We start from the raw sequence: 14,184 nt of genomic DNA on the forward strand, positions 1-14,184 counted from the left end.
AAATATCAATCTCTTACAATCAATTTATTATCTAGAAACATATATAAAGATTGATTAAATTCTACATGCCTAAATTTCATCTAATTTAAATTACAAAGCACAATGTTTACTCTTTTAAAATGAATATTATTTCTTAATACTGAACATTCTAATTTGGGTACCCATAAAACCTGATGTATTGAAAAGCCTTCAGTGATTGCCATTTAATGGATAATCTGTTATACATAGTATGAACATTTGGAAGGATGCTCAGATATAGTGCATAAACAATAAGAAAATAAGCTTGAAAAGATTGAGAATATGCATGGGGTCTAGAAGATGGTTCAACATTGTTTTGCTTTTCCCATTAAATAGTTGTTACTTAGTTTTAGTCCCCTCCAAGGCAGACTTTAGGCTGAGGGTTGGGATGCAAGTCCTTTACTTGGCATATAATCCCAGGAAGCACAGTTAGACAGTGAGAGAATGTTGCAGGGAAGGGAAGAAAGCCAATAAAGGGTATGCTGATGAGTAGTTACCATGTGAACATGGGACTCAATCTTGGAGTGTATCCACTGAGTCACAATGTAGAATGTGCCAAAGAATTGTCCCACTGAAGGGACATGAACATGCGATATTTATCCGGGGACTCCTGTTCTTCACTCTTAACTGCCTCGCAATTTGTACCCGTCCAATGTCCAGGCTGAACATACTCCTAGGTAAGAAAGTAGAAAGATTCCGGAAGCCTTATGGATGTACAGAATCTGTCCGCATGTCATTCTTGGGTAGGCAGAGGACATTTGAGCAGAGAACCACCAATGACAGCCTTGGTCACCATTCTCTTGATACTAAGTCCACCTCAGCTGGGTAACCAGCAGTCCCTCTTTATGGTCTCAACTTCCCTCATGATGATCCATCTTTTCTACCCCTCTCTCCTCCCCAGTGAAATCAAAGGGATAAGAAAACTGCTTAGGCATTCTAACATGCATTTTTATTGGCCTGAGATTCTTTTATTAATTCTAAGTAGTTTTATGCTCATGTTTAACAATTATTCACTATAAGGAAACATAACGTACAAGAAAACATAAGTGGTATTAATACTAGTGTCAAAGTCAGAAACAACCAAATAATTTCTGTTCTACCTAATCTGCTCGAGCCCATCCTTGGTCATCTTTATGAAAACACAGTCACTGTGCTGAAATCCACCATCAAAAATTACTTTTTTACCTGATCTTGACCCGATCCCTCATTTTATCCATAGACGTTTATCAACTTAAATATCCATGTCCTTGGCATGTAACAGATATAAGCATTGTTCACTAAAATAAATGGTATTTCAGAGTCAAGTTCATATTACTGTTCTCCAGTTGCTGGTTCCTAGACCAGACTTCTCCGTCTCTGTGAATTCAGACTTTTACTGCCTTCACCACAATTGTCAATCTAACTTTGACGTCCTACTTATATACCTGGATTTTTGCTCTCCTGATTCTTCCTGAACTTGGTGATTATATATTCTCCAACTCTTATTTTGCCTGTCTAGGGTCTGTTCTCTGAAAATTATCCCAATATACTGTCAAGTTCTGGCTTCCATGTCATGATTACTGCCTCATTGGCATCCAAGGAACTGTCTATTAATTCAATCAACAAGTATTGAGAACTTACTATGCATCACTCACTGTTGATGGAGTTGAAACACAGCAATGAATAAAACAGACCAACTTCTAGCTCTCAAAGAACTTAAATTATCATGGGATGATTGCTTAGGGCAAACACTCTGTTAAAACATATTTATAACCAACACCCAGCTTGAACCATGGCTTTGGTTAAAACTATTGCCCCAAAACCACACGAGCGATTGACCATAACTAGGCAACAAATATACACCATTTAACACTGGGAAAAGTAACTAGAAAACAATTTGTAAGACTTGATATGCAAGGCTTCTGCAGCTAGAGTTTGAAAAATATTAATTTTCAGATTATTCCAAAAGAACTTTTCCCAAAAATTTTTTTGAAACTAAAAAAAGAAAATGAGAAAAATATTTGGCCTGCTTGTGGTTGCTAATTTTTTATTTGAAAACCACTATCGAATACCTCAAATTGTATCCCTTATAATTTTCTTTTAAAGTTGGAAATGGAGTGATTTATTTATTTATTCATTCACTTATTCATTCAGCACATATATTTTGAATGTCTGTTTTGTGTCAGAACAGAAGAGGCTCCTGCATCACAGAGCTGATTTTCCTAGCAGAGGGACCCAGACTAAGAAGGTAAGCAAATAATGTGGGATAATGTGTATGAAGGAAATAACCTGTGAGCACTGATATGGAAAGGATTGGGTGGAGGGAAATTATTTAGATGAAATGAACAAAGAATGCCTCCCTGAACAGTTGAATGTCATAGAGTGAGGCTTTTTTTAGCTATTCAAAATTCAAACATAAATATAATGTGTGTGAAATATTCTCATGTGTATTAATAATTATAACACACCTGCCCGTTTTTCTCTCTGTGTCCCACAAAATTCACCTTTGTTCTTAAAATGTCACTAAAATTCCCAAAGTTAAAAACAAGAGAAAGTTTGAATGGGTGTGAAACAAGGACTTAGAATATAATCGCTCTTTCAACATTAATTATACTGTACATTTTGAGAAGCTATAATCAAGAATTGAAAGCTGCTTTTTGTCTTAGGTTCAAAATCACGAAGCAACAATTTTACACAGTGAATGTATCTTTGTAAGAAATTCTGAAACAGAAAACAACGACCTGGTTACAATTTCCTACATAAAAATGAGTCCAGACAAGGCATATTGCCTATCTGTTTTTTTCCGGGTTTATTTTGTTGATGCTTGTCTGGGGGCATGGGTGGTGAGGAGGGCAAATAGAGGCAAGCACAAGAATAGAAGCACTCAGCATAAATAAATTTTAAAGGAGCTTTTGAGAAATCAAACATGGCTAGTTTTTCACAATGGACTTTAAAGCATATTAAAAAATATAATTGTTAGCCAAGACAATTTTCAAAGAAATCATTTTGTTTTTATGCACTAAATAATAAGCACACTATCTATTGCTATCTCTCTGTATGTCTTATTGATAAAAATAAATGAAGATGTTGTTAGTACTCGGTGTCATCTTAGTATTATTGTATTTGTTTAGTAATCCTATCCATCTTTTTTTCTCAAATACCATTTTGATTCCTTCTACTTCCTGGTGCTTACATGAAAACACAAGGGCACAGAAGCCAAAGGCCACCTCTTTTTCGTCTTTGTTTAACTAGCATTCAACAAAATATCTGATTCATAGTAGGAGTTCGATAATGAATGAATGGATGGATGGATGGAAAATCCAAAAAAGCGTTTGATCATCTAGAGGAAATAATGTCTTGAGCGCCTACTATGAGATCATTATAGATTATATATTAGGATTAAGGAACTAGCAAATATTTAATTCTGGTGACATAAATTCAGACAAAATCACCTTAGAAACTTGTCTGTATCGAATAATTATATTTTATTTAAACTGTAAATAAGTGGCATGCTTTCTAATAAGTTTTATTCCTACTTTGTAAAGAAATCTTCACTGACCTAATGTCTCAGATGGAGAGGTTAGTTAGAGGAAACTTTCTTTTGTTTTTCAGTATGCCGTCTGAAAACTGGCAAACTTACACATTGCCATTGATGTGATCCTCTATTTTGTCCCCAGTTCTAATAAGCCTAACTTACAAATATCATCATTGCATTTAAGTCTGGCAAATTTTAGTGATTCATTTTAAATGAGTCTTTAATTAAAGTGCTCTCCTTTACAAATTTAGTTAATTTAACCTCATTAGTCACTTAAACTGAATTCATAAATATTTCTTATTAGCTTTTAAGTAGTTTAATTCTCTAGTTGAGTGAGTTTTCCCAGACATAGAAGTAATTCTTCAAAACCCAAGAGGCTTCACCTTATATTCTCTTCAATGTTCTGATACTACTTACAAATTGACAAGATTTCAATTTAAAATCACAAATTTAAATCAACTCTTCAATAGCACATTTTAAGTTGGATGTGCAAGACTGACTTGCTACTCTAACAGACAAAAGTCTCTTAAATTTTTCAAGTAACTGAATTACCAAATATACTCAGATTCCTCAACACACCCAAAAGCACTGTCAATGCTATAGATCTGATTTCCTTGAGCTTTTCTCCACTTAGCTATAAATCAGCCTCTGAGAGCTGGAGAAGGTAATGCAACAGCTTCTCCGCTAGACCCTCCAGCAGGAGGTCAATCCTGCCCATACTGTGAGTTTAGCCCAGTGAAACCTACTTTGCACTTCTGATCTCTAGAACTGTAAGACAATAAATTTGCGTTGTTTTAAGCAAGTAAGTTTGTGGAAATTTGTCACAGCATCAATAGGAAACTAATACAGATGCTTATCCACCAAGGAAAGAATTATGCTATTTCAAACAATTCGAAGGCGTCCCTTCTTAATTGTTGAGGTAGCATCATACCCAGGGAGTTGGACTGGTATGCTGACTTCCTTCTTTTTGGTGAAAATGATGAAACACACTGAGTCCTAGTTACAGTCCATAAAAGGAGCAAAGTTACTTAAAAAAAAAAAAGGAGGTCATTTAGCTCATGTCCCTTAGTTAGAGTCATTACATGATGTGGTTCATCTATCTATTCACAGAGGACTGCAAAACCTACCCAAGTTGCTACATTAATTGACTGAGTCTATATTACATGACTTCATCTATGAAATATCTAAATATCTACTACTCTAAATCTAAAGACTTTGAATTTGATGGAATCTTGTGTTTTTTTCTCCCTTCCCATTTGATCAAATAACACAATCCCTATAGACCATAAAATAACATCTAATTGAATCACTCATGATTATACCTGATTTTATGACCACAGAATAACAAGAAATGGAGAAAGGGAAAGCAGTAGTATTTATTGCATATTTTATACTCAGAGCTATTCTGTTGAACATTTGGATTGTTTCCAGCTTTGGGATAGTGTCAATAAAATTACTATGAATATTTGTATACAGGTCTTTGTGTAGATGTAGGTTTTCTTTTCTGTTATAACACCTAGGAGAAAAATTGCAGGGTCATGTAATAAGAGTATTTTTAACTTTATAAGAAACTGCAAAACTTTTCCAAAGTTGCTGTACTATTTTGCACTCCTACTAGCCACCCATGAGAGTTTTAGTTACTCTACTTCCTCTCCCACACTTACCATTGTCAGTCTTTTTAACTTTATCCACCCTAGTGGATGCATAACCATATCCCATTATGAATTTGATCAGCATTTCTCTGATGACTAAAGACGTTAAGCATCTCCTCAAGTTCTTATTGGCAATTTGTGTGCCTTCACTTATAAAGTGTCTTTTTTTAATATTTTGCCCATTTTTAGTTAGGTTGTTTTATTATTGAGCTGTAAGAGTTCTTTGTATATTCTGGATATGAGTCTTTTGTCAGATACACATATTGAAATATTTTCTCTGTGCTGCCTTTTCATTTCCTCAATGGTAACTTGAAGAGCAAAAGATTCTAATTTGATGAAGTCCAGTTTATTAAAGTGTTCCTTAACAGTATTTCCTATTTCCTCCTAGGAAATCTTTGCATAACACAAGGTCACAAAGATTTTCTTCTATGTCTTTTTACAGGTGTTTTCTAGATTTAGCTTTTATGCTTTTGTCCATTTGACCTAATTTTTATGTATAGCATAAGGTATATATCAAAGGCAAGGATCATAGGGCTAAATGCAGTGTTAGTTGAAAGGAGAACACATTTGTCACAACCCATAAACTGTACAATAAAAATTGAAATGTATAGATTACAAAGCAGAAAATCAAAAATTGACTATGGTTCTTTTAGGTATATTATTTTTTCTATCGCCACATATTCCCTAAGAAAAAGATTGTTTAACCAAAATATTTAGGAGTTTAGGCTATGTTTTTTGATAAATGTGCATATTGACTTCTTTGCTTTTTGTACATTTTTACTATTTTCTATTATATTTTTCCCTCTTTTTTATTGAGATATAATTGACATAGAACCTTGTATTAGTGTTAGGTGTACAAAATAATGATTTGATATATGAATATTGTGAAATGATCACCACAGTAAGTCTAGTTAATGTCTATCACCACACATGGTTACAAATTTTGTTTTGCTTGTGATGAGTACTTTTAAGATCTATTCTCTTAGCAACTTTCAAATATACAATAAAGGGTTGTTAACTTGAGATGATGGCAATGCTTTGTGCCATGGCTAGAGAGAACTTGAAATGTGTCTAATGTACTTGAGGAACTGAATTTTTCATTTTATTTAATTCTAATTAATTTAAATGTAAACTTAAATAGCCACATGTGACTAGTAGCTATCATAGTGGACAGTACAGCTTTAGGATATATGCCCAGAAGCAGAACTGCAGAGTCCTGTGCTATATCCATTTACAAAAATGTACTGAGTTTTGTTCCCCGAAGTAATTGTGCCAATTTACACTCCTACCACCAGGGTTACCACTTCCCCACATCCTGGCCAATATTTGTACTTGTCAGACTTTTCCTTTTTTGCCAATCTGAAAAATTCAAAATTGTATCTCCTTTTTGCTTTAATTTTTATTAACCCTATGAGTAATGAAGATGAAAATCGTTCATAATTTTTATTGACCATTTAGGTTTCTGCTTCTCTGAATTGTCTGCAAATCTGTATTCTTTTTCTAATAGATAATGTCTTTTTCCTTATTAATTTGTAAAAGCCTTTATAATTCTTATTCCTTCCCTTTTCCACCCTGACAACTCTATCCAAAGAAATCTCTTGGATTTAAAGAACTTTTCATCACTCTGTTCAACTACTTTCTGTACAACAAAGAGCTGGATGTGGACCACTACCAACAATAAGAGTTCCCCATCTCACGAATGTCCAATATGAAGGTCTGGCACCTTGCCTTCCAATATGGAATATACGGTAACCTATTCTCTTCCTGATCTTGGGGTCGCAGGTAGAACTAAGAAAACAGAAAAAGTTCCATTTTTCTATCTCATTTACATTTCCATGAGCATTTGAGTATGCTCTTTAGATCTGCTTTCAGATGAGTATATTTATAGGATATTTCTCAGAAATACCAGGCAAATTTGGGAATCAGCTCAATAATAAGCAAAACTGTATAGGTCTATAAATAAGAAATATATGAGTAAAAATACATATAATGACTTCTCAAATAATATATCTCATGGTATTTAATCTATTTAACATCACAGTCTTGCTGGGACAATCCCCTGGAATCACAAAGAACTCCAGCAGCGGCTTGCACCCATCCTCATCCTCAGAGGAATACTGGAAACCAGACTGCAGAAGCAGCAACATGCTCCCTTCCAACAAGTCACACAGAGAAGGGAGTATCAAAGCAGTAACTTCACCCACCATGTGTTGCATTACAGGAAACTTTAATGTTCAGAAATGCATTTCCCTTTTATTTATTTTTTTTGGAGGAGGCGGCCATAGGAATTTCAATTTACAGCCATTGGTGATCACTTCTATTTGGAATCATTGGCAAAAGAGTGTAGTAGTGACTGAGAATGGGTAGGAGACAAGATTGGTCATTCAATGGGAGAGGAGTTCAATTTTTCCAACAAATCTTTGGGAGATAAAGCTGAATAAAATGAATTACTCTTCAGTGGTGACTGGAGATATGGCCAGAGTTCATGGGACTGATATGAGCACAACCAGGACTATAGAACTGTGGATATCAGGGGAAATTTCTGAAAAATGTTATCCAAAACATTTTCTATTATCAAGATCCAGGATTTTCTGTGTCTTAAAGGAATCTAAAAGATGGGATCCAGAAGGCCGAATCCAGGAGGCAGAAGGCAAAGGTTCTCTTTATCAAATTAGAAAGGTATTAAACTTTGAATGAAGCACCAAAGATGCTTTAAGCTCTTGATATATTAAAAAAATTTCAAGTAGCAAATTGAATTTATAAAATATTCTTTGAATTTAGAGGAAAGGTAAATTCTAGAAAATTTCTAGCTTTTAGGGTAATTTTTAAAATGCATTCTCTTTGATTAGTGTGCAAACGATTTATTTTAGTTCAGATGAAAATATAATAAAACCACTCTCCCTGAGTCACCAATGACTTGGTTACCATAACACTATTTTTTCCATTATTATCTCTGGTCTTTAAATACAAATCCTTCTGCCTTGATGCTTTAAAAAATACCAAAGGACCTACTCTTCTGATCTTGCCCAGGAATTTTGTGATTGAGTATCCTGGTGCCACACCCACTCATCCACCTCCCCCAACCCCTACCCTCATCATCACAAATATCAGCTACCGTGTAACTAACCAGAAATTTCCAAACATTGCTGTGAAGGCCAATGGTCAGTTTAGGGAACAGAATCCCAAGTGATGGAAAAGAAGAAAGGGACATTGTGTTGTAGCTGATTAGGTAATATAAACTACTTGTAACATAAATCAATTCTATGATTTCCTTTTTGTCTTCTAAGTAGTTCTATGCTCTTTTGATTCTAGAAGATACTTTCACAAAATATTTTTAAAGCCTGTTAAGTTTCTTTGCCATCACAAAAAGATGAAATGGAAAGGGTAAAACTCCTCAGCTTCTTGAAGAACCCCACCACTACCCCTACATTGTTGTTTTTAATGAGGTATACATTAAAATTGTTCTGCTTGTTTCCTCCAATTCTTCTCATCTGGGACAATCATTATAAACAGTTTGCTTTACATCCTTGTTGATATTTTTCTTTAAATGTTTTAAACCTACGGAATCACCATAATTCCCATGCTGTTCTACAACTTTTTCTTCCTTTTAACTCAATAAATATACCCCAGGCAGTTTTTCATTTCAGTACATCTATGTAGGTTTACTAGATTTTTTTAGTGGTTGCTTAATTCCACTTTGCTTAACAACCACTTGGAGCAACATGTAGGAGTGTGTAAGAAAAGAAAAAAATGTTCACAGGCCTTAATCAGCTTAAAAGGTTTATATCTATATATACACATATATATGTATATATACATACACACTCACACATATACATGTATATATATATAATACATACACATATAAAGAGTTGAATATATATATTTTTTCTGCTGCTGTCAGCTAACAATGTAGTATTTTAGTGGATGCGTAGTATTTACAAAAGGCCAGACGATGTGCATTACTTCTAAATAGACAGACGAAGTGCTGAAGTGGATATTGCCTTGCTTTTATTCAAGGAGGTGCAAGGTTTTTGTCTGCCAAGAATTTGGCATTTTGCTTATGGGTAAGATGAGAAAATATTTAAATAGGCATTAAAGGGAAGCAGAGAAACTCAAGTAACAGCAAAATGCCAGGAAAAAGACCACACAAATTAGCCACAGCCCTTTAGGCAGAGGTCAGAAGAACATAGAACAGGCCTATCGGAAATAATGGTTTAAAAAAAAAATGCACAGAAGTGCAACATAACTTGGGAAGCTTTTAGTCTAAGACTATTCACAGCCAAAACATGCCTAGTTGTAGAAGAGGCAGACAGGACATTATCAAGTGGGAAGAGTATTTGAGCAGATGATACTTCCTTCCGTGGCTGCCTGTAATGCTGAAGAACCAGCAGATCAATAACTCAGGCTTTAACGCTGTCTAAAAACGTAAAGCAGACTTGGTACAATTTAGTAAATGCCATCCATCCACAAAGCCCATACCAAGCCAATTTCCAACAGCCAACATTTTCCATCTTATTTTCTCTATAATATTTAGCTTTTTGCTTTAATTACACTTGATATTTGTAAAGAGAAAGCTGGCGTTGTAATAATTGGATAGCTTTTTTATCTATGTTGGCAGAAACAGAATTTTCTCTTACATTTGAAGAGCAATACAAAAGGAAAACTTCCTTTTCTCACGAGCTCAATGCCAAAACTATCCTCTGAGTCACACAGTTTCTTAAATCATGTTGTTCTGAAAGTTGAGATGTGCTATCTTAAAGCTGCTGCCAGGATCCCACTGTTCCTCAGTTAGTACCAAAAACTACCACTGTCATTTCATCAAAATGTGTACACCTCTCCAAGACACTCTCTTTCTCCTTCTTTCTTTTCTTCTCTACTTCCTTCTGACATTCCCACTTTTTTCTTTCCTTCCTTCTAGCCTTTCTTTCTCACTTTTTTTCTTCTTCTTCTTCTTCCTCTCTCTCTCTCATGAAGAAGGACAGCAAAATAATGACAAGCTTTTAAAATCAGAGATCTAAAAGACATTTGGGATTCCAATAGAGCAAGGAAATTCTCCTCCTGACCACATTCTTTTCCAAAAATAAATTCCAGATTGAGCTTTAGAAACTAAACACAATACCTTCAGCTTTAAAGGAAAAAATGAGTCTCCTAATAGAAAAAAATTTTTGTGTGTTGTATTAAAGATTTTAGTATTTATAAAACATTTTAATCATTGGGATAAAGTATTTTTGTTAGTATTAACCAAATATAAATGTATTCTTAAATTTTTTCATCATCATATAAGTACTTGAAATGGCATTATGAAATCTTGGAAAGTATGCTTTTTAATATGCACTAATGGCCTTGTGAGTTGACTGACTGAACAAAATTCAAACACATGTGTAAACTCGTTACAAAACAGGTTTTCTAAGTTCTTATTCTCTTAAGTTATTCTCAGTAATTTTTAAATACCGAAAACATTTCTCAAAATTTTTAAATTCACCTTGCAAGCAAAATAGATAACTCTACAAGCACACAGATACCAAAATTTCCATTTATATTCTCAAAATACCTGTTTTGAAAGGACAATTACCTGTTTTCAGTCACAACTTAGGTGTAAATCTCTAAAATTTTAGCTGACAGCTTTTACTATGTAATAAAACATGTCAAATTCAAACTGACAAGTGGATTTCATTTTTGGAGGGTTTTTCCTCACACCTTTTTCCATTATAATACACATACTACTTAGCCATATGATTTCTGCAAAACTTTACCAAAAAATGTAAAACATAATGCATGTCTCACCATCTTAACACTTACATGGAAGGCTCTCGGGGGAGGGGAAGAGTCTCGCTAAATTCAGAAAATGTACTGTCTGCAAATGGAGGGCTGCCGGCTCTCATCCGTTCTCTTTCTCTAGGTGTTCGCAGGCTCACCTTCTAAACCTAGAACGAGGACAGTTATCCCTTCTCTTGTTGCATCTCTGAAGTTCTTCAGTTACTCAATTTGTGGACTTAGAATAGCACATCGTCCAGCCACATTTATTCTAAACAGATGGTCTGGACCCAGAGAGATGGCAGCCAATGATCTTAACCACTGTGCTCACAGCTTATCTTTTCATGGAAAGGTGAAGAGATGTCAAGTGCAACCATCCCACCAAGTACGCGCACACACGGCCCATTTGTTTAATCAAACTGGAAATTACAGGATAATGTATTATGTTCACTTATTTTAAGTCACAATTGATATTGAAAATAAATACTGAAATGGCAAGTTATATAAATGGCAAAGTGCTTTTATTGTGGGTATTGGCTCCAGTTTGGTGAGTGGTGAGAGATTAACATAGAGTTCACTGAAGTTGTATGCATGTGTGTGTTGTGTGTGTAAAATTAATTTATTCCATCCCCCCGTGATCAGTGTGGGCATTAAACATAAGAATCGGTACTCTAGTCCAGCTACAACAAAACTTCTGAATTTCGTGCCATGTCCTTAGATGAAAAGAAAAAAAGCATAAGACTACAATTGCACATAAACTTTTCATTATTTAACTTTTTAACTTAACAATAGATATTTACAATCTTAATTGTTCATACGTTGCCTCCATATTAAATAGAAAATGATATTTATTTTTTATCAAATGTTGTATAACAAAAGAAAAGCCTTTGCTGTTATTAAAAGTGGACCACTAGTGCCCCCTTCTGATATGAAAAATGAAGAACAATCTTTCTCAGGGCTTGAAAAGACAGTCTAGACTAATCCCCTAAACAGCTGTTTCAAGTCAGATTTATGCCAATTCTTTTCTGATTTAATAATAAATCCCTCATTTTTCTCCTAAAACGTTGAATATTCTGATGTTTTACTGTTGTGAGTTACCTTCCTAGGAAACACTACAAACTCGGGGAATCCTGAGAATTCTTAAATATAACCAAACGCCTTTATTCAAAGTGAGCTTTAAAATAGATTCTGAAAAAAATTGTCTTTTAAAAAATATTTGAAGTTTTATCATTATGGGTTTTACATTGGATTGTGTGAAAGCTAATAAACCTGAATCTATACCCGCCTTAATCACATTAAATGTCATGTTGCCTCGCTTTTCACCAAATTCAAGCTGATACTCACAGACACACTCATTCATTACACTCCTTTCTGACATAACATAAAGGGCAAAAGGCAGCATGATAGATTAAAAAGATATTATGGTACAATATTAATTACAGTATCAGCACCTTTTTCTATCTCAGACCGCATATAAATGCCTATTTTCATTTTTACTCTCAGAATACACTTTAAGGGAGAATGGATTTATTGCATAGACATAGTAAATGGAAATTTTGGTCAGATGTTCTAATGTCAGGATGGCCCTGAGTGTGAGCATACTGGAAAATTTTGTAATCTCTGTCTTTAACCCAATGTGGTTTTTGTGCAATTACTTTCAGAATGTGAGATTGGGAGATATTATTCAAATCATACTGTGACCAGATAAAATAAAATAGAAACATGTAATTGAAAAATTCTTCTCCATGAAACTAAAACTCCGGTCACATATCTTTTTTCCCAAAGAATTTTGTAAAAGTATAACAAGATAATCATTTTCAGAAGTGAAATATTAAAATAAATGGTACTGTATTCTTAAACTATGGTAGTTTTCCTAGTGTTGGGCACATTACAGTAAACTCATGAAACCTTCCATTAGTAAAATCGCCCACAAATCAACAATCACTTGTAATACCATTTAAATGTGTCAAAATAAAAATACGCAAGATTTAGAACATATTTCATCAAAATACGAATTTACAGTCAAGATCAACCTCAGAAAAAAATTCAGCCTCAACCAGAATGTCATGCTGAAGCTTCAAATAAGCTTACTAAAAGGTCCTGTTATCTGATTAAGCTCAATTCGTATTTTACTCCTAAAGTACCCTTATTCCATGCAATTATTACCCACAGCTCATTGCATAATAATTTTGCTTTCTGACAAATACAATGACCTTGTGTTTTTTTCAGTCTTTCCTGCTGTTCACTTCAGTGTTCTGTTTCTTTTCACTGATGTAATTTACCTTTCACACGTTGCAAATGACAACCACTGCAATTAGCTGATGCAAAGGAACCGAAGACATGAGGAATAACTGGATTTCATGACATGTTTCTCAATGCTGTATCTCCAACTGAAAAGTCCTACTCTGCGGAAGTCTGGAAGACTCAGGAACTAGCACCAGGGGGGTCATTTCTGAATGGCTGCTTTTACCTATCACATTAGTGACTCTCTGGCTCTCCTTTTTGAGCGGGAGTAACAGTAGGGTGAGGATTGCTGATTCTGCTCGTTATTCCCCTTTCCTGGAGATCTCTGACAGAATCACTTATAGCTACTAAAAATCTGTGGTGTGATCCAGATGTTTCATTCCACTTCTGCTCTTCAGATTTTCAAAAATATACAAGGAAATCTCCCTATATTCAGAATAAATCAAATGAGAAAGCAATTTAAATTATAATCCTATTTTTAAGAAGCAATAATAATTGCATCCTATTACAGAAACGCTAAAATGTATTTGATTTCTAGCTTTAACTCTTTGCACTTAATTATAGCCCTCATTTTATTATCACTACCAACAGCCATATGTGGGGCACCTTTGAATACATTCTCTCTGACACTCTGCCTGCACCCTGCACACAGGACAGCTGCACAGTGCTGCTGCCGGGTGCGGACACTGTAGATGTGCCATTGTTGCTAAGTTGAATTGCATTAATAAATATCTACCTCAAAAAAGAGGCAGGCTTTAAGGCATATTATACAGTATATTCGGAAATCTCTGACTTGCTTCTTGCAGTGCAGAAGGAAGAGGATCCCGAATATTTTAGTCACAAATGAAACAGCAATCTGTACAGTTCAAACATTGCTGTTATATTCAAAAGCATTCCCAAAGAGAGAACAAATGTGATCTATGTAGATGGGAGGAAAATTATTTGTGTGAAGCCTGAAAAATTCAGCCCTAAATGCTAATTTTTAATCCATATGTACCA

The 14,184-nt window shown here is 34.6% G+C and overlaps 1 long non-coding RNA gene across 2 annotated transcripts; it reads left to right on the forward strand.

Annotated features, from left to right (window-relative positions):
• The first annotated feature begins 570 nt into the window (after positions 1–570).
• On the forward strand, positions 571–7,641 carry LOC111767962 (uncharacterized). 2 transcript variants are annotated; one of them, XR_002799927.2, is made up of 4 exons: positions 571–695; positions 2,184–2,245; positions 6,776–6,932; positions 7,226–7,641. It is a non-coding gene; the product is annotated as an uncharacterized lncRNA (long non-coding RNA). The 2 variants fall into 2 exon arrangements; XR_002799926.2 differs by having other exon boundaries at positions 2,189–2,245.
• The last annotated feature ends 6,543 nt before the right edge of the window (positions 7,642–14,184 follow it).

Source organism: Equus caballus, chromosome 14 (assembly GCF_041296265.1).
Source record: "Equus caballus isolate H_3958 breed thoroughbred chromosome 14, TB-T2T, whole genome shotgun sequence".
NCBI classification, from domain to species: Eukaryota; Metazoa; Chordata; class Mammalia; order Perissodactyla; family Equidae; genus Equus; species Equus caballus.